Source organism: Hordeum vulgare, chromosome 5H, assembly GCF_904849725.1.
Source record: "Hordeum vulgare subsp. vulgare chromosome 5H, MorexV3_pseudomolecules_assembly, whole genome shotgun sequence".
NCBI lineage: Eukaryota > Viridiplantae > Streptophyta > Magnoliopsida > Poales > Poaceae > Hordeum > Hordeum vulgare.
The window spans coordinates 397,812,959-397,834,474 of record NC_058522.1 but is presented as its reverse complement, the minus strand read 5'-3'; positions in this window follow the sequence as shown (position 1 = coordinate 397,834,474).

Genomic DNA, 21,516 nt, shown 5'->3' with positions numbered 1-21,516 from the left:
TCGAAAAACCCGAAACTTTTCCGGTAGCCAAAATATGAATTCCCATATATAAATATTTACCTCAGGACCATTCCAGAGCTCCTCCTGATGTACGGGATCTCATCCGGGACTCCGAACAACTTTCGGTTACCATCACACATAACTCATTAATACCAAATCGTCACCGAACCTTAAGTGTGCAAACCCTACGGGTTCGAGAACTATGCAGACATGACCGAGACACTCACCGGCCAATAACCAATAGCGGGACCTGGATGACCATATTGTCTCCTACATATTCTACGAAGATCTTTATCGGTCGAACCACGATGTCAAGGATTGAATCAATCATGTATACTGTTCCCTTTGTCCATCGGTATGTTACTTGCCCCACATTCGATCGTCGGTATCTCTATACCTAGTTCAATCTCGTCACTCACAAGTCTCTTTACTCGTTCCGTAATACAAAATCCCGTGACTAACTCCTTAGTCACATTGCTTGCAAGGCTTGTTGTGATGTTGTATTACCGAGTGGGCTCTGAGATACCTCTGCGTCACACGGAGTGACAAATCCCAGTCTTGATTCACGCCAACCCAACAGACACCTTTAGAGATACATGTAGAGAACCTTTATAGTCACCCAGTTACATTGTAAAGTTTTATACACACAAGGTATTCCTCCGGTGTCCGCGAGCTGCATGATCTCATGGTCATAGGAACAGATACATTGACATGCAGAAAACAGTAGCAATAAACTGACATGATCATATGCTACGTTCATAGTTTGGGTCTTGTCCATCACATCATTCTCCTAATGATGTGATCCCGTTATCAAACAACATCTCATGTCTATGGCGAGGAAACCTTGACCATCTTTGATCAACGAGCTAGTCCTTTAGAGGCTCACTAGTGACAGTGTGTTGATATGTATCCACACATGTATTTGAGTTTCCAATCGATATAATTCTAGCATGGATAATAAACGATTATCATGAACAAGGAAATATAATAATAACCAATTTATTATTGCCTCTAGGGCATATTTCCAACAGTCTCCCACTTGCACTAGAGTCAGTAATCCAATTTACATCACTATGTGATTGCAATGAATCTAACACCCATACAGTTGTGGGGTTTGATCATGTCTTGCTTGTGAGAGAGGGTTTTAGTCAACGGGTCCGAAACATTCAGATACATGTGTACTTCACAAATCTCTATGTCATACTGTAGATCCTTCTACCACGCTTCACTTGGAACTATTCCAAACGACTGCTCCACTATATGAATCTGATTTACTACTCAGAGTTATACAGATTAGTGTCAAAGCTTGCATCGATGTAACCCTTTACGACAAACTCTTTTATCACCTCTGTAACCGAGAAAATTTCCTTAGTCCACTAGTTACTAAGGATAACTTTGACCATTGTCCAGTGATCCATTCCTGGATCACCCTTGTACCCCTTGACTGACTCATGGCAAAGCACACATCAGGTGCGTACACAACATGGCATACTATAGAGCCTATGTCTAAGATAGGGAACGACCTTCGTCCTTTCTATTTCTTGTGTCATGGTCGAGCTTTGAGTCTTACTCAAATTCACACCTTACAATACAGCCAAAAATCCTCCTTTGACTGACCCATTTCGAACTCCTTCAAAATATTGTCAAGGTATGTATTCATTGAAAGTTATATCAAGTGTATTGATCTATCTCTATAGATCTTGATGCTCAATATTCAAGTAGCTCAATCGAGGTTTTCCTTTGAAAAACTCCTTTCAAACAACCCTTTATGCTTTCTAAAGATTCTACATTATTTCCGATCAGCAATATGTCAACCACATTACTTATCAGAAATTATATAGTGCTCCCACTCACTTTCTTGGAAATACAAATTTCTCATAAATTTGTATAAACCCAAAAACTTTGATCATCTTATCAAAGCATATATTCCAACTCCGAGATGCTTGCTCCAGTCCATAGAAGGATTGCTGGAGCTTGCATACTTGTCAGCATCCTTAGGATCGACAAAACCTTTTGGTTGTATCACATACAACCTTTCCTTAAGAAAACCGTCGAGGAAACAATGTTTGACATCCATCTGCAAGATTTCACAATTGAAAAATGTAGCAACTGCTAACATAATTCCAACAGACTTTAACATCGCTATGGGTGAGAGAAGTGTCATCGTAGTGAACTCCTTGAACTTGTCGGAAACACCTTTGCGACAAGTCGAGCTTTCTTAATGGTGACATTTACCATCATCATCCATCTTCCTCTTAAAAATCCATATGTACCTAACAGCCTTACGACCATCAAGTAGTTCTTCTAGAGTCTACACTTTGTTTTCATACATGGATCCTATCTCGGATTTCATGGCCTTCGGGCATTCGTTGAAATCCGGGCCCACCATCGCTTCTCCATAGCTCGTAGGTTCATTGTTGTCGAGCAACATGACCTCCAAGACAGGATTACTGTACCACTCTGGAGCAGTACGCGTCCTTGTCGACCTACGAGGTTTGGTAGTAACTTGATCTGAAGCTTTATGATCAACATCATCAGCTTCCGCTTCAACTGGTGTAGGAGCCACATGAACTATTTCTTGCGCCCTGCTACTCATTGGTTGAAGCGACGGTTCAATACCTCATCAAGTTTCCACCATCCTCCCACTCAATTCTTTCGAGAGAAACCTTTTCTCGAGAAAGGACCCTTTTTTGGAAACAAACACTTTGCTTTCGGATCTGGGATAGGAGGTACTCCCAACTGTTTTGGGTATCCTATGAAGATGCATCTATCTGCTTTGGGTTCGAGCTTATCAGGCTGAAACTTTTTCACATAAGCGTCGCAACCCCAAACTTTCAAGAAACGACAGCTTAGGTTTCTCCAAACCATAGTTCATACGGTGTCATCTCAACGGAATTACGTGGTGCCCTATTTAAAGTGAATGCGCTTGTCTCTAATGCCTAACCCAAAAAATAATAGTGGTAATTCAATAAGAGACATCATAGTATGCACCATATCCAATAGGGCGCGGCTATGACGTTCGGACACACCATCACACTATGGTGTTCCAGGTGGCATGAGTTGTGAAACAATTTTCAGAGTGTCTTAAATGTTTACCAAACTCGCAACTCAGATATATATTTACCTCCATGATCACATCATAGACATATTATCCTCTTGTCATGACGATCTTCAACTTCACTATGAAATTGCTTGAACTTTTCAATATTTCAGACTTGTAATTCATCAAGCAAATACACTCGTATCTACTCAAATCATCAGTGAAGTAATAACATGACGATATCCACTGTGTGCCTCAGCACTCATTGGACTGCCTACATCCAAATGTATTATTTCCAACAAGTCACTTGCTCGTTCCATCTCACTGAAAATGAGGCCTTCGGTCATCTTGCCCACGTGGCATGATTTCCATGTCTCAAGTGATTCAAACTCAAGTGAGTCCAAAGATCCATCAGCATGGAACTTCTTCATGCGTTTTATACCAATATGACTCAAGCGGCAGTGCCACAAGTAAGTGGTGCTATCATTACTACTTTGTATCTTTTGGCACCAATATTATGAACATGTGTATCACTATGATCGAGATTCATTAACCATTCGTTTTAGGTGCAAGTCCATTGAAGGTATTATTCAAGTAAACAGAGTAACCATTATTCTCTTTAAATGAATAACCATATTGCAATAAACACATTCTAATCATGTCTATGCTCAACGCAAACACCAAATAAAAATTATTTAGGTTCAACGCTAATCCCGATGGTAGAGGGAGCATGCGATGTTTGATCACATCAACCTTGGAATTACTTCCAATACACATCGTCACCTCACCCTTGCTAGTATCCGTTTATTCCGTAGCTATAATTTCGAGTTACTAACATTTAGCAACTAAACCAGTATCTAATACCCCGGTGCTACTAGGAGTACTAGCAAGGTACACATCAATATCACGTATATCCAATATACTTTTGTCGACTTTGCCAGCCTTCTTATCTACCAAGTACCTTGGGTAGTTCCGCTTCAGTGACTGTTCCCCTAATCACAGAAGCACTTAGTCTCGGGTTTGGGTTCAACCTTCGGTTTCTTTACTAGAGCGGCAACAGGTTTGCCATTCGTGAAGTATCCCTTCTTGCCCTTGCCCTTCTTGAAACTAGTGGTTTTACTAACCATCAACAATTGATGCTCCTACTTGATTTCTACTTCCGCGGTGTCAAATATCGTGAATAACTCATGGATCATCTTGTGTATCCCTGATATGCTATAGTTCATCACGAGGCTCCAGTAGCTTGGTGGCAGTGACTTTGGAGAACTATGTCAATCACTATCTTATGTGGAAGATCAACTCTCACTCGATTCAAGTGATTGTAGTACTCAGACAATCTGAGCACATGCTCAATGACCGAGCTTGTCTCCCTTACTTTGTAGACAAAGAATCTTGTCGGAGATCTCATACCTCTCAGCATGGGCACGAGCCTGAAATCCAAATCTCAGCTCTTGGAACATCTTATATGTTCCGTGATGTTAAAAAATGCCTTGGGTGCTTCAATTCTAAGTTGTTAAGTATTACGCACTGAACTATCACGTAGTCATCAAAAACGTGCATGTCAGATGTTTGCAACATCCACAGACGACGCTCGGGGGGTAGCACACTGAGCGATGCATTAAGGCAATCCTCAATTTACGGATCCAGTCCGCATAATTGCTACTATCATGTGTCAACTAAGTTTTCTCTAGGAACATATCAAAAACAGTGGAGCATGTACCAAACGTGAGTTGAGTTGGCTTCAATGGTGAACATCTCTATGTTGATCATATCTACTATATGACTCATGTTCGACCTTTCGATCTCTTGTGTTCCGGGGCCATGTCTGTGCGTGCTAGGATCGTCAAGTTTAATCCGAGTGTTCCGCGTGTGCAAAACTGTCTTGCACCCGTTGTATGTGAACGTAGAGTCTATCACACATGATCATCACGTGGTGTCTTGAAACGACGAACTGTTGCAACGGTGCACACTCAGGGAGAACACAATTTTATCTTGAAATTTCAGTGAGGGGTCACCTTATAATGCTACCGTCGTACTAAGCAAAACAAGATGCATAAAAGGATTAACATCACATGCAAATCATAAGTGACATGATATGGTCATCATCTTGTGCTTTTGATCTCCATCACCAAAGCACCGATATGACCTCCATGGCCACCGGCGCCACACCATGATCTCCATCATCATGATCTCCATCATTGTGCCGCCATTGAGGTTGTCGCGCCATCTATGATGTTGAACTAGCGATAAAGGAAAGCATCACCAGGCGCAAAATAATTAAAGGCAACCCTATGGCTCCTGTCGGTTGTCGTAGCATCGACGTGCAAGTCGATATTTAACTATTACAACATGATCATCTCATACATCAAATATATCATATGATGTCATTGTCCATATCATATCACAACATACCCTACAAAACAAGTTAGACATCCTCTAATTTGTTGTTGCTAGTTTTATGTGGCTGCTATGGGTATCTAGTATGATCGCATGTTACTTACGCAAAACGACAACGGTGATATACAAGTTGCATGTTAGTCGATGAAACCGGTCTCTCGTAAGGTATGAGTAATGTTGGTATGGGCCTCTTCATCCAACAATACTGCCGAATCAAGAAAAGACTAAGGAGGGCAACAATCTGAATATTAACGCCCACAAACTCCTTTGTATTCTACTCGAGATGTCATCTACGCATAGACCTAGCTCATAATGCCACTGTTGGGGAACGTTGCATGGGAAACAAAGATTTTCCTACGCACATACAAGATCTATCCATGGTGATGAGCATCTACGAGAGGATAGATCGGATCCATATACCCTTGTAGATCGCTAAGCGGAAGCGTTAAAGAACGCGATTGATGTAGTGGTATGTCTTCGTGATCCAATCACGATCCGTCCCATGAACTCCCGATCAAGCGCCGAACGGACGACACCTCCGCGTTCATCACATGTACAGCTTGATGACGTCAATGCCTCCTCGATCGAGCGAGCGAGGGCGGAGTAGTAGATGATTTATCTGGCAATACGACGGCATGGTGGCGGTTGCTGTGGTGCTATCCCAACAGGGCTACGCCTAGCGCTACCAAAACCGCAAACGGAGGAGCAAACGATCTAGGGAGAGATAGGGGTGCCAAAGGCTTCGTGTGTGCTCTTGGGACACCCCCTCCTCTCTATATATAGGTGGAGGGGTGTGGGGAACAGCTAAGGGGGGAGAAAGTGGAATCCTAGTCCCCTTCCTTCCCTTCCATACAAAGGTGGACTTTCCACCTTTCCCAACTGCATGGGCCTTGAGGGACTTGTGCGCTTGTCCCAATAAGGCCACGACATCTCCCCTTAGCCCATGAAAACCCTTGGGACGTTATGGAACCCTTGGTGGACTTCCGGACTCCTCTGGAATGTTTTGGAACCTTCTAAAAGCTTCTCGATACAATACCGAAAAGCCCGAAACTTTTCTCGTAGCCAAAATATGACTTCCCATATATAAATCTTTACCTCCGGACCATTCCGGAGCTCCTCGTGACGTTCGGGATCCCATCCGGGACTCCGAACAACTATTGGTTACCATCACACATAACTCATTAATACCAAATCGTCACCGAACCTTAAGTGTGCACACCCTGCGGGTTCGAGAACTATGCAGACATGACCGAGACACTCTCCGGCCAATAACCAATAGCGGGACCTCGATGCCCATATTAGCTCCTACATATTCTATGAAGATCTTCATCGGTCAAACCACGATGTCAAGGATTCAATCAATCATGTATATTGTTCCCTTTGTCCATCAGTATGTTACTTGCCCGAGATTCGATCGTCTGTATCTCTATACCTAGTTCAATCTCGTTACTAGCAAGTATCTTTACTTGTTCCGTAATAAAGAAATTACATGACTAACTCCTTAGTCACATTTCTTGCAAGGCTTGTTGTGATGTTGTATTACTGAGTGGGCCATGAAATACCTCTCTGTCACACGGAGTGACAAATCCCAGTCTTGATTCACGTCAACCCAACAGACACCTTCGGAGATACCTCTAGAGCACCTTTATAGTCACCCAGTTACGTTGCGACATTTGATACACACAAGGTATTCCTCGGTGTCCGGGAGTTGCATGATATCATGGTCATAGGAACAGATACATTGACATGCAGAAAACAGTAGCAATAAACTGACACAATCATATGCTATGTTCATAGTTTGGGTCTTGTCCATCACATCACTCTCCTAATGATGTGATCCTGTTATAAAACAACATCTTATGTCTATGGCTAGGAGACCTTGACCATCTTTGATCAACGAGCTAGTCCTTGAGAGGCTCACTAGGGACAGTGTGTTGTGTATGTATCCACACATATATTTGAGTTTCCAATCAATACAATTCTAGCATGGATAATAAACGACTATCATGAACAAGGAAATATAATAGTAACTAATTTATTATTGCCTCTAGGGCATATTTCCAACAACCATGGACTTTTGATGAACATGAGTGACACACGACAAAGGAACAGGTTGCAACGCCATGATTGCAGGGCACACATGATTGTTGTGCCCCGAGAGAACAAATGGACTGTCACATGTTTTATAGAAGAGCATAACCATCCTCTCGTACAGCAGGAAGAGAAAGTTAGGTTTTATCAGTCTCACCGAAAGATTCCATGAGAAGACCACCAAATGATAATGACTTTGCATGAACGCAACTTGTCAACCTCAGATTGCAATGGTATTCTAGGAGATGGTCATGGAGGTGATGAAAGGCGCCTTGGTTATGTGAAGAGAGATGTTTCGAATGCACGATCCGAGATGCGGCAAACCATGTCATTTCAGGACATGGCTATGATAGTTGAATATTTTAAGAGAAGACAGGATGAAAGCCCACAATTCTTCTATGCAACACAACTAAATAAAGAGACAAATGAAGTGGAAGCATTGTTTTGGGTAGATGGAAGAAGAAGAGCACTATACCCAAAGTACAAGGACCGTGTCTTCTTTGATACAACTTTTTGCACCAACAAATACAACATGCCGTTTGCTGCAATAGTTGGCATCAACAACCATCTTTATACCATTGTCCTAGGATGTGCATTGCTTCTAAATGAGCAAATGGAAACTTTAAAGTGGGTCTTTGAGAAATGGTTGCTTTCCATGAACAATGAATACCCAACAAACCTTATGACCGACTAGTGCAAAGCAATTGAAATTGCAATTTCTAAGGTGTTCCCTCACACAGTCCACATGTGCTGCAAGTGGCATGTACAACGCAAGGGTCGTGAGAAAGTCGGGAGGATGCTTACAAGGGATTCTATATTTGAAAAAACACTCTATGAGTGCATCAATGGCTCAAAGACAGTTGATGAATTTGAAGAAACATGGCATCACATGGTGTATTGCTTCGAGTACACAGAAAATAGACACTTGCAAAACATGTGGGAATGTCGTCAAACACGGGCTCCTGAATACTTCAACACTGACTTCTTTTCGTTCACGAGCACAACAGGGAGATCAGAGGGACCAAATTATTATTTCAATACCTTGGTGCATCCACAGAACTCTATTTGCGCATTTGTAAGGAAGTATGAACTACTACAAGAAACAATGCTAGATCGTGAAGATAATGTTGCTTTCACTGGAGAGACAAGAACAACACCACTTTGGGGGAGGTACGTACAAATAAAAAAGAACAAAACCATTCAATCTTATGCATGCTTCCTTTCAGAAAGAACATTGAAAATAACAAAAAAGCATGCTTGTTTATTGCAGGTACAATATAGAGCGTCAAGCCATTAAGTTCTACACACGCGCCGTCCTTGGCAAGTTCCAAGAGCAAGTTACACCATCAACTGGATACATAATAAACCAAGTGCATAACCTTGAGTATGAAGGTGTGAAGTACGAGCTTTTCTCAAGCCTTTATGAGAATCCAAAAGTGTATCAGGTGCATGCTGTGTTGGAGGAGGGGATGTACTCTTGCAGCTGCCATTACTTTGACATGAGTGGTGTGCTATGTTCACACATTATAAGGGTGATGATACAACTCAATGTGTAAGAATTCCAAGTAGATACATGCTGGAAAGGTGGTTAGAAGAAGCTATAGCAAACATGGACACATATGGAAGGTTCCTTGACTTTGGGCTACCAGAAATAAACACCTTGAAGTAAAAATCATTGTGCAGAGATATGAATGCACTTGCAGCAGAGGCATGCTCTATTGATCCAACTTACAACCTTGTCTCTGATGTAATCAAGCAGCTCTGGCCAGTAGTTTCTTCGATGAAAAAAGAGAAAATGCAAAAGGAAGAGGTTGTGGAGCAGCAACAAGTACCTCAAGCAAGTGAAGTCAACGATGCAAGTGGAGCAAACCCACAATCATCAGCACCGCTTCAAAATCCTGCTCGTGTGCCAAAACAAGGTCGACAGTTTGAGCGAGTGAACAGAAAGAAGACATTGTTGGAGCAACAAGAAGATGAGCATAAGAAGAAGCTTCAGAAAGAAGCGAACAAAGAAAGCAAGAAAGGAGCCAAGAAAGATGGTAAAAAAGACTCGAATGTGAAGATAGTGAGAAAGCCTAAACCAAGAAGAAAAATAACCTGTTCATTTTGTTGTGAAGAAGAACGCACAATCAAAACCTGTGAGTCATTCCTGGAGTACAAGGCTATGATGGATGCTAATCTTGCAACAAAGTGCCAGTTTTGCTCCGAGGAAGGCCACACAATGCAATCGTGCATCCATTTTAAAGGTGCGATGATGAAAGTTGAGGGACATGCTCAAAATAGTTAGATGATTCTACTGCTTATGTGAACAATAATTTGACTTTGATGTGAAGTTTATATGACAATTTTGAGCATTTTTTAACTTCTAAGAACTTTAATGTTGCTGTAAATTTTGCTGTGAACTTCTGTGAAATTTATAAGAATAAGCATGTTGTTCCCTTCTCTGAAGTTTATATGATTATTTTGTTGTGAACTTTTGTGAAGCTTGCTAATTTTGCTATCAAAAAAATGCTATCAAGTTTTGCTATGAACTTTTGTGAAGCTTGCTGTCAAAATTTGATGTGAACTATTGTGAAGCTTATTGTCAAATTTTGTTGATAATTTGGTTCATATTGTTGGTTCATTAAAATGCGCATATGCAATAATACTGTTGCAACCATCGTGAAAACAATCAGAATGATTCGTCCAGCAAGGAGAAAATTGTGCTCATGCTCAAAAACCCACTAGGCAAACTGAGAAAATAAGAAGAATGCTTCTTCTAGCAAGTTATTTTGTACCAAAAATTTGTTTCAAATTTGCTTGTTGTTGTGAATGCTAAATCACTCAATCAGTGCATACTACAAGAAGTTTACTGAATACATGGTGTTTTTTGCGAATGATTAGTGACCTCGTGGTTTTCTACAACACATGCCCGAAATGTGGTGGTTTTTTGCAATTCACTCCAACTTATACACATAATATTTGACACATATTTTTAATATCAAGATGTCAAGTATTACAATTGGTATAGTAGAATTCACAATATCAGAATTTATCATCCATATTAACATAAATACAAGGGCAGTGCTCTGCACCGGCGCGCCGGCCGAATCTTTCGGCCGGTCGCGCGAGGGCCGCACGATCCGCCAGCCGACGCGGGTCCGCACCGTTAGATCTATGCATGCAACAAATATTCCTCAATGCAGCAAATTTTGACCATGATGCGGCAAATTTTCATATGGTTGCAACACAAATATGGTTGTAGCACAAAAATATCAACGTGATCGTAGAAAAAAACAACGTTGATGATGCGTGGTAACAAAACAAAAAAAGGGTTGTAGCAAAGCAATCCGGTGAACTCGGGTTGCAACTCTCACGAACGTGGATGCAACTTTTTTACTGAACGGTTGCAGCAAAATATGATGTTGGTTGTAGCAAAAATTAACACGGTTGTAGCAAAAGTAAAAAAACACCGATTCTAACGAAAAATCCAACGAACTGGAGTTGCATCTTTTTTACTAGACAAATATAGCAAATAAAAAAACGCTTGTAGCAAATATGAACGCTGGTTGCAACAAATTTAGACGAAAAAAATTTGCATGCCAAATCAGCGGGTCGCGCTGGTCGCGCGGGTCGCGTGCGGCCGAACGAACGGTTCGGCCGATGCACCGGCCAGAAACGTTTACCTAAATACAAATAGTATATAAGAAAATAGTTTTATCTTTGAATGTCTTTAAGAAGGACCAGGGTAATGCCCGAACATTCCGGATTTGACCATGGCAAATTGAACGTTTTCAATGGCAATTTTTGTGACGCGAGGATGTCAAGTTTAGTTGGCAAGCATGGCAAATCCATGCTAAGTGTAACTTTTGCAGAAAATTGTTGCATGTCAACTAAACTTATCATTTCCGCGTTACTAAAATTTCCATATAAAACATTTGATGTGTCATGGTCAAATTCTAAATGTTCGTGATTTATCAGTTTTGTTAAAATAATATTAAACAAACTTAACTGAGAACATTTTGTAGAAACATAGTACACAGAGATGCTCACAAACATGTATATACACTCACCTTACCTCTACGAACACTTCTAAAGACAAAGTCGACACGTCTTAAGATTAATTTTTTTCACACTTGTCCCTTCAGAATCTTGATTTCCTAACAAAGAGGAATACCATTGCCTGGTTAATTAGCAGAAAACCGAACGAAAATAGTGAATGGTTGCAACACGCCCACAAAGAGGGCACTTCGACCGACATGGCACCTACAATACCCAAACACACCATCGACGAAAAGACACCGTCGATGTATCCTGGAAATCGTCATCACCTCTCCTCGAGCAAGCGACTCCTTCTTCGATGCTGACAACCCTTCATGAGACTTCCGAACAAACGAGGCACATAACGTTGTCGTCCAAAGCCAAACAATTGGCCGGTACCGTCGAGGACTAGGAAGCTCCGACTGTGATTGATGAGCCTATAGAAGAAAAGGAGCATGCATGGCACCTACAGAGTCTAGCCTCCAGTCGCCCGGCATCGTTGCCACCACATAGCCCCACAACACCACAACTCCGACTTCACGCTCATGAACTAACATATTGTTAATGACAAAGGCACACCACAAACCTGCACATCTTTCCATTATCATCATGGCCACACAAGTTGCAACGCCAACCTCCCAAACTGTTGGAATTATGCCCTAGAGGCAATAATAAATATAGTTATTATTATAATTCCTGTATCAAGATAATGGTTTATTATCCATGCTATAATTGTATTGAATGAAGACTCATTTACATGTGTGGATACATAGACAAAACACCATCCCTAGCAAGCCTCTAGTTGGCTAGTCAGTTGATCAAAGATAGTCAGTGTCTTCTGATTATGAACAAAGTGTTGTTGCTTGATAACTGGATCACGTCATTAGGAGAATCACGTGATGGACTAGACCCAAACTAATAGATGTAGCATGTTGATCGTGTCATTTTGTTGCTACTGTTTTCTGCATGTCAAGTATTTATTCCTATGACCATGAGATCATATAACTCACTGACACCGGAGGAATGCTTTGTGTGTATCAAACGTCGCAACGTAACTGGGTGACTATAAAGATGCTCTACAGGTATCTCCGAAGGTGTTAGTTGAGTTAGTATGGATCAAGACTGGGATTTTTCACTCCGTGTGACGGAGAGTTATCTCGGGGCCCACTCGGTAATACAACATCACACACAAGCCTTGCAAGCAATGTAACTTAGTGTAAGTTGCGGGATCTTGTATTACGGAACGAGTAAAGAGACTTGCCGGTAAACGAGATTGAAATAGGTATGCGGATACTGACGATCGAATCTCGGGCAAGTAACATACCGAAGGACAAAGGGAATGACATACGGGATTATATGAATCCTTGGCACTGAGGTTCAAACGATAAGATCTTCGTAGAATATGTACGATCCAATATGGGCATCCAGGTCCCGCTGTTGGATATTGACCAAGGAGTCTCTCGGGTCATGTCTACATAGTTCTCGAACCCGCAGGGTCTGCACACTTAAGGTTCGACGTTGTTTTATGCGTATTTGAGTTATATGGTTGGTTACCGAATGTTGTTCGGAGTCCTGGATGAGATCACGGACATCATGAGGGTTTCCGGAATGGTCCGGAAACGAAGATTGATATATAGTATGACCTCATTTGATTACCGGAAGGTTTTCGGAGTTACCGGGAATGTACCGGGAATGACGAATGGGTTCTGGGAGTTCACCGGGGGGGCAACCCACCCTGGGGAAGCCCATAGGCCTTGAGGGTGGCACACCAGCCCTTAGTGGGCTGGTGGGACAGCCCAAAAGGGCCCTATGCGCCTAGGATAGAAAATCAAAGAGAAAAGAAAAAAAGGAGGTGGGAAGGGAAGGAAGGACTCCCACCCACCAAACCAAGTCCAACTCGGTTTGGGGGTGGGAGCCTTCCCCCTTGGACTCGACCGACCCCCTTGGGGCTCCTTGAGCCCCAAGGCAAGGTCCCCTCCCTCCCACCTATATATAAGGAGGTTTTAGGGCTGATTTGAGACGACTTTTCCACGACAGCCCGACCACATACCTCCACGGTTTTTCCTCTAGATCGCGTTTCTGCGGAGCTCGGGCGGAGCCCTGCTGAGACAAGGTCATCACCAACCTCCGGAGCGTCGTCACGCTGCCGGAGAACTCTTCTACCTCTCCGTCTCTCTTGCTGGATCAAGAAGGCCGAGATCATCGTCGAGCTGTACGTGTGCTGAACGCGGAGGTGCCGTCCGTTTGGTACTAGATCTTGGGACTTATCGCGGGATTGTTCGCGGGGCGGATCGAGGGACGTGAGGACGTTCCACTACATCAACCACGTTCACTAATGCTTCTTCTGTACGATCTACAAGGGTACGTAGATCACTCATCCCCTCTCGTAGAGGGACATCACCATGATAGGTCTTCATGCGCGTAGGAAATTTTTTGTTTCCCATGCGACATTCCCCAACAGTGGCATCATGAGCTAGGTTCATGCGTAGATGTCTTCTCGAGTAGAACACAAAAGTTTTTGTGGGCGGTGATGTGCTTTTTTCTACCCTCCTTAGTCTTTTCTTGATTCCGCGGTATTGTTGGATTGAAGCGGCTTGGACCGACATTACTCGTACGCTTACGAGAGACTGGTTTCATCGCTACGAGTAACCCCGTTGCTCAAAGATGACTGGCAAGTGTCGGTTTCTCCAACTTTAGTTGAATCGGATTTGACCGAGGAGGTCCTTGGATGAGGTTAAATAGCAACTCATATATCTCCGTTGTGGTGTTTGCGTAAGTAAGATGCGATCCTACTAGATACCCATGGTCACCACGTAAAACATGCAGCAACAAAATTAGAGGACGTCTAACTTGTTTTTGCAGGGTATGCTTGTGATGTGATATGGCCAACGATGTGATGTGATATATTGGATGTATGAGATGATCATGTTGTAATAGTAAATATCGACTTGCACGTCGATGGTACGGCAACCGGCAAGAGCCATAGGGTTGTCTTTATACTAACGTTTGTGCTTGCAGATGCGTTTACTATTTTTCTAGGATGTAGCTTTAGTAGTAATAGCATGAGTAGCACGACAACCCCGATGGCAACACGTTGATGGAGATCATGGTGTGGCGCCGGTGACAAGAAGATCGTGCCGGTGCTTTGGTGATGGAGATCAAGAAGCACGTGATGATGGCCATATCATGTCACTTATGAATTGCATGTGATGTTAATCCTTTTATGCACCTTATTTTGCTTAGAACGACGGTAGCATTATGAGGTGATCTCTCACTAAAATTTCAAGACGTAATTGTGTTCTCCCCGACTGTGCACCGTTGCTACAGTTCGTCGTTTCGAGACACCACGTGATGATCGGGTGTGATAGACTCAACGTTCACATACAACGGGTGCAAAACAGTTGCGCACGCGGAACACTCGGGTTAAGCTTGACGAGCCTAGCATGTGCAGACATGGCCTCGGAACACATGAGACCGAAAGGTCGATCATGAATCATATAGATGATATGATTAGCATAGGGATGCTTACCACTTAAACTATACTCAACTCACGTGATGATCGGACTTGAGCTAGTATAAGTGGATCATGAACCACTCAAATGACTAGAGAGATGTACTTTTTGAGTGGGAGTTTAGCGAATAATTTGATTAAGTTAAACTCTAATTATCTTGAACATAGTCTAAGTCCACTTTGAAAATATTTGTGTTGTAGATCATGGCTCACGCTACAGTCATCCTGAATTTTAATACGTTCCTAGAGAAAGCTAAGTTGAAAGATGATGGAAGCAACTTTGTAGACTGGGCTCGTAATCTTAAGCTAATCTTACAAGCTGGGAAGAAGGATTATGTCCTTAATGCTGCGCTAGGAGATGAACCACCCGCTACGGCTGATCAGGATGTTAAGAACGCTTGGTTAGCACGTAAGGAGGACTACTCAATAGTTCAATGTGCAGTCTTGTATGGCTTAGAACCGGGACTTCAACGTCGCTTTGAGCGTCATGGAGCATTTGAGATGTTCCATTAGTTGAAGTTTACCTTTCAGAAGAACGCCCGGATCGAGAGGTATGAGACCTTCGATAAATTCTATGCTTGCAAGATGGAGGAAAACTCGTCTGTCAGTGAACATGTGCTCAAAATGTCTGGGTACTCAAACCGTCTAGCTGAGCTGGGGATTGAACTCCCGCAAGAGGCTATCACTGACAGAATCCTTCAATCACTGCCGCCAAGCTATAAAGGCTTTGTGTTGAACTACAACATGCAAGGGATGAACAAGTCTCCCGGCGAGTTGTTTGCGATGCTGAAAGTCGCAGAGTCTGAACTCCGTAAAGAGCATCAAGTGTTGATGGTGAATAAGACCACTAGTTTCAAGAGAAACGGCAAAGGCAAGAAGGGTAATTCGAAGAAGAGCGGAAAGCCTGTTGCCAATCCGACGAAGAAACCCAAAGCTGGACCTAAGCCTGAAACGGAGTGTTACTATTGCAAGGGTATGGGTCACTGGAAGCGCAATTGCCAGTATCTGGCAGATAAGAAGGCGCCAAAGAAAAATCACGTATATTTGATATACATGTTATTGATGTGTACTTAACCGGCTCTCGTAGTAGTGCCTGGGTATTCGATACCGGTTCTGTTGCTCATATTTGCAACTCAAAACAGGAACTGCGGAATAGACGAAGGCTGGCGAAAGATGAAGTGACGATGCGCGTAGGAAATGGTTCCAAGGTTGATGCAATCGCCGTCGGCACAGTTTCACTTCAGTTACCATCAGGATTAGTGATGAACTTAAATCATTGTTATTTAGTGCCTGCATTGAGCATGAACATTATATCTGGATCTTGTTTATTGCGAGACGGTTACTCTTTTAAGTTAGAGAAAAATGGTTGTTCTATTTCTATGAGTAACATCTTTTATGGTCATGCACCTAATGTGAGAGGATTGTTCATATTGAATCTTGATAGCGATACGCATATACATAACGTTGAGACCAAAAGAGTTAGAGTTAACAATGATTGCACCATATTTTTGTGGCACTGCCGCTTAGGTCATATTGGTGTAAAGCGCATGAAGAAACTCCATGCTGATGGACTTTTGGAGTCACTTAACTTTGATTCACTTGACACGTGCGAACCATGCCTCATGGGCAAGATGACTAAGACTCCGTTCTCCAGAACAATGGAGCGTGCAAGTGACTTGTTGGAAATCATACATACCGATGTGTGTGGTCCGATGAGCGTGGAGGCACGCGGCGGATATCGTTATTTTCTCACCTTCACCGACGATTTGAGTAGATATGGTTATGTCTACTTGATGAAGCACAAGTCTGAAACATTTGAAAAGTTCAAGCAATTCCAGAGTGAAGTGGAAAATCATCGTAACAAGAAGATCAAGTTCCTACGGTCTAATCGTGGGGGTGAATATCTGAGTTTCGAGTTTGGTACTCACTTAAGACAATGTGGAATTGTTTCGCAGTTAACACCGCCTGGAACACCACAACGTAATGGTGTGTCCGAACGTCGTAATCGTACTCTATTAGAGATGGTGCGATCTATGATGTCTCTTACTGATTTGCCGTTATCGTTTTGGGGTTATGCATTAGAAACAGTTGCATTCACTTTAAATAGGGCACCATCAAAATCCGTTGAGACGACACCATACGAACTATGGTATGGCAAAAGGCCAAAGTTGTCGTTTCTTAAGGTTTGGGGATGTGATGCTTATGTCAAAAAAGCTTCAGCCTGAAAAGCTGGAACCCAAAGCGGAAAAGTGCGTCTTCATAGGTTACCCAAAAGAGACAGTTGGGTACACCTTCTATCTCAAATCCGAGGGCAAAGTGTTTGTTGCTAAAAACGGAGCTTTTCTCGAGAAGGAGTTTCTCTCGAGAGAATTGAGTGGGAGGAAGATAGAACTTGACGAGGTTGTCGAACCTCTCATCCCTCTGGATGGTGGCGCAGGGCAAGGGGAAACCTCTGTCGTTGCGACGCCGGTTGAGGAGGAAGTTGATGATGATGATCATGAAACTCCAGTTCAAGTTTCTGTCGAACCACGCAGGTCGACGAGACCACGTGTTGCTCCAAAGTGGTACGGTAATCCCGTCTTATCAATCATGTTGTTAGACAACAATGAACCTGCAAATTATGAAGAAGCAATGGTGGGCCCAGATTCCAACAAATGGCTAGAAGCCATGAAGTCCGAGATAGGATCCATGTATGAGAACAAAGTGTGGACTTTGGAGGTACTACCTGAGGGCCGCAAGGCTATTCAGAACAAATGGATCTTTAAGAGGAAGACGAACGCTGACGGCAATGTGACCGTTTATAAAGCTCGACTTGCGGCAAAGGGTTTTTCACAAGTTCAAGGAGTTGACTACGATGAGACATTCTCACCCGTAGCGATGCTTAAGTACGTCAAAATCATGTTAGCAATAGCTGCATTTTTCGATTATGAAATCTGGCAGATGGATGTCAAAACGGCGTTCCTTAACGGTTTCCTTAAGGAAGAGTTGTATATGATACAACCCGAAGGTTTTATCGATCCTAAGACTGCTAACAAGGTGTGCAAGCTCCAGCGATCCATTTATGGACTGGTGCAAGCATCTCGGAGTTGGAACAAACGCTTTGATGAGGTGATCAAAGCATTTGGGTTTTTACAAGTGGTTGGAGAATCTTGTATTTACAAGAAAGTGAGTGGGAGCTCTGTGGCGTTTCTAATATTATATGTGGATGACATATTGCTGATTGGAAACAACGTGGAGTTTTTAGAGAGCATAAAAGATTACTTGAATAAGAGTTTCTCTATGAAGGACCTAGGAGAAGCTGCTTACATTCTAGGCATTAAGATCTATAGGGATAGATCAAAACGCCTGATAGGACTTTCACAAAGCACATACCTTGATAAAGTTTTGAAGAGGTTCAAAATGGAACAGTCCAAGAAAGGGTTCTTGCCAGTTTTACAAGGTACGAGATTGAGTAAGACTCAGTGCCCAGCAACTGATGAAGATAGAGAGCATATGCGCTCCGTCCCCTATGCTTCAGCCATAGGTTCTATCATGTATGCAATGCTGTGCACTAGACCGGATGTTAGCCTGGCCATAAGTATGGCAGGTAGGTTCCAGAGTAATCCAGGAGTGGATCACTGGACAGCGGTCAAGAATATCCTGAAGTCCCTGAAAAGGACTAAGGAGATGTTTCTCGTGGATGAAGGTGACGAAGAGCTCGCCGTAAAAGGTTACGTCGATGCAAGCTTTGACACAGATCCGGACGACTCTAAGTCGCAAACCGGATACGTATTTATTCTTAATGGGGGTGCGGTAAGCTGGTGCAGTTCCAAGCAAAGCGTCGTAGCAGATTCTACATGTGAAGCAGAGTACATGGCTGCCTCGGAGGCGGCTAAGGAGGGTGTCTCGATGAAGCAGTTCATGAGGGATCTTGGAGTGGTGCCAAGCGCACTGAATCCAATAACCTTGTTCTGTGACAACACGGGTGCCATTGCCTTAGCAAAGGAACCACGGTTTCACAAGAAGACCAGACACATCAAACGACGCTTCAACCTCATCCGCGACTACGTCGAGGGAGAGGACGTAAATATATGCAAAGTGCACACGGATCTGAATATAGCAGACCTGCTGACTAAACCTCTTCCACGGCCAAAGCATGATCAACACCAGAACTGTATGGGTGTTAGATTTATTACAATGTAATTCACATGATGATGTGAGGGCTAGATTAATGACTCTAGTGCAGGTGGGAGACTGTTGGAATTATGCCCTAGAGGCAATAATAAATATAGTTATTATTATAATTCCTGTATCAAGATAATCGTTTATTATCCATGCTATAATTGTATTGAATGAAGACTCATTTACATGTGTGGATACATAGACAAAACACAGTCCCTAGCAAGCCTCTAGTTGGCTAGTCAGTTGATCAAAGATAGTCAGTGTCTTCTGATTATGAACAAAGTGTTGTTGCTTGATAACTGGATCACGTCATTAGGAGAATCACGTGATGGACTAGACCCAAACTAATAGACGTAGCATGTTGATCGTGTCATTTTGTTGCTACTGTTTTCTGCGTGTCAAGTATTTATTCCTATGACCATGAGATCATATAACTCACTGACACCGGAGGAATGCTTTGTGTGTATCAAACGTCACAACGTAACTGGGTGACTATAAAGATGCTCTACAGGTATCTCCGAAGGTGTTAGTTGAGTTAGTATGGATCAAGACTGGGATTTGTCACTCCGTGTGACGGACAGGTATCTCGGGGCCCACTCGGTAATACAACATCACACACAAGCCTTGCAAGCAATGTAACTTAGTGTAAGTTGCGGGATCTTGTATTACGGAACGAGTAAAGAGACTTGCCGGTAAACGAGATTGAAATAGGTATGCGGATACTGACGATCGAATCTCGGGCAAGTAACATACCGAAGGACAAAGGGAATGACATACGGGATTATATGAATCCTTGGCACTGAGGTTCAAACGATAAAATCTTCGTAGAATATGTAGGATCCAATATCGGCATCCAGGTCCTGCTGTTGGATATTGATCAAGGAGTCTCTCGGGTCATGTCTACATAGTTCTCGAACCCGAAGGGTGTGCACACTTAAGGTTCGACGTTGTTTTATGCGTATTTGAGTTATATGGTTGGTTACCGAATGTTGTTCGGAGTCCCGGATGAGATCACAGACATCACGAGGGTTTCCGGAATGGTCTAGAAACGAAGATTGATATATAGGATGACCTCATTTGATTACCGGAAGGTTTTCTGAGTTACCGGGAATGTACCGGGAATGACAAATGGGTTCCGGGAGTTCACCGGGGGGGGGGGGGGCAACCCACCCTGGGGAAGCCCATAGGCCTTGAGGGTGGCACACCAGCCCTTAGTGGGCTGGTGGGACATCCCAAAAGGGCCCTATGCGCCTAGGAAAGAAAATCAAAGAGAAAAGAAAAAAAAGGAGGTGGAAAGGGAAGGAAGGACTCCCACCCACCAAACCAAGTCCAACTCGGTTTGGGGGGGAGCCTTCGCCCTTGGACTCGGCCGACCCCCTTGGGGCTCCTTGAGCCCGAAGGCAAGGTCCCCTCCCTCCCACCTATATATACTGAGGTTTTAGGGCTGATTTGAGACGACTTTTCCATGGCAGCCCGACCACATACCTCCACGGTTTTTCCTCTAGATCGCGTTTCTGCGGAGCTCGGGCGGAGCCCTACTGAGGCAAGGTCATCACCAACCTCCGGAGCGCCGTCACGCTGCCGGAGAACTCTTCTACCTCTCCATCTCTCTTGCTGGATCAAGAAGGCCGAGATCATCGTCGAGCTGTACGTGTGCTGAACGCGGAGGTGCCGTCCGTTCGGTACTAGATCGTGGGACTGATCGCAGGATTGTTCGCGGGGCGGATCGAGGGACGTGAGGACGTTCCACTACATCAACCGCGTTCACTAACGCTTCTGTTGTATGATCTACAAGGGTACGTAGATCACTCATCCCCTCTCGTAGATGGACATCACCATGATAGGTCTTCGTGCGCGTAGGAAAATTTTTGTTTCCCATGCGACGTTCCCCAACACAAACCACCTATGGGACACCTGCATACATAATCGATATTTTGTTGTACACGTTGCGCATAGTGACCATAAAAATTATCTTCGCCAAAAGGAAGAAAAGCAAAGCTTTTAAGAAAGTGTAAAGAGCAATAGCATCGCCAAATTTCATCACATTGATATCATATCATATCATACTTAATCATCTTGGATCACTTGAGCGAGAGACATTGTGCCTCATATATATAGCAAAAGTCAGGAATTGGAAGACGACACGTTTTGTTTCTTATTGGTTGTGCACAAGTTCGTATCACGCCCATTTGAGCAATCGTGCTAGCGTCTCTCTAGTGTTGTTCAACGCGAGCGTTTTCATGGAAAACCACATTTTCTGCTCATCTTTTGGTTGCACGATCTCACTTTTCTATTC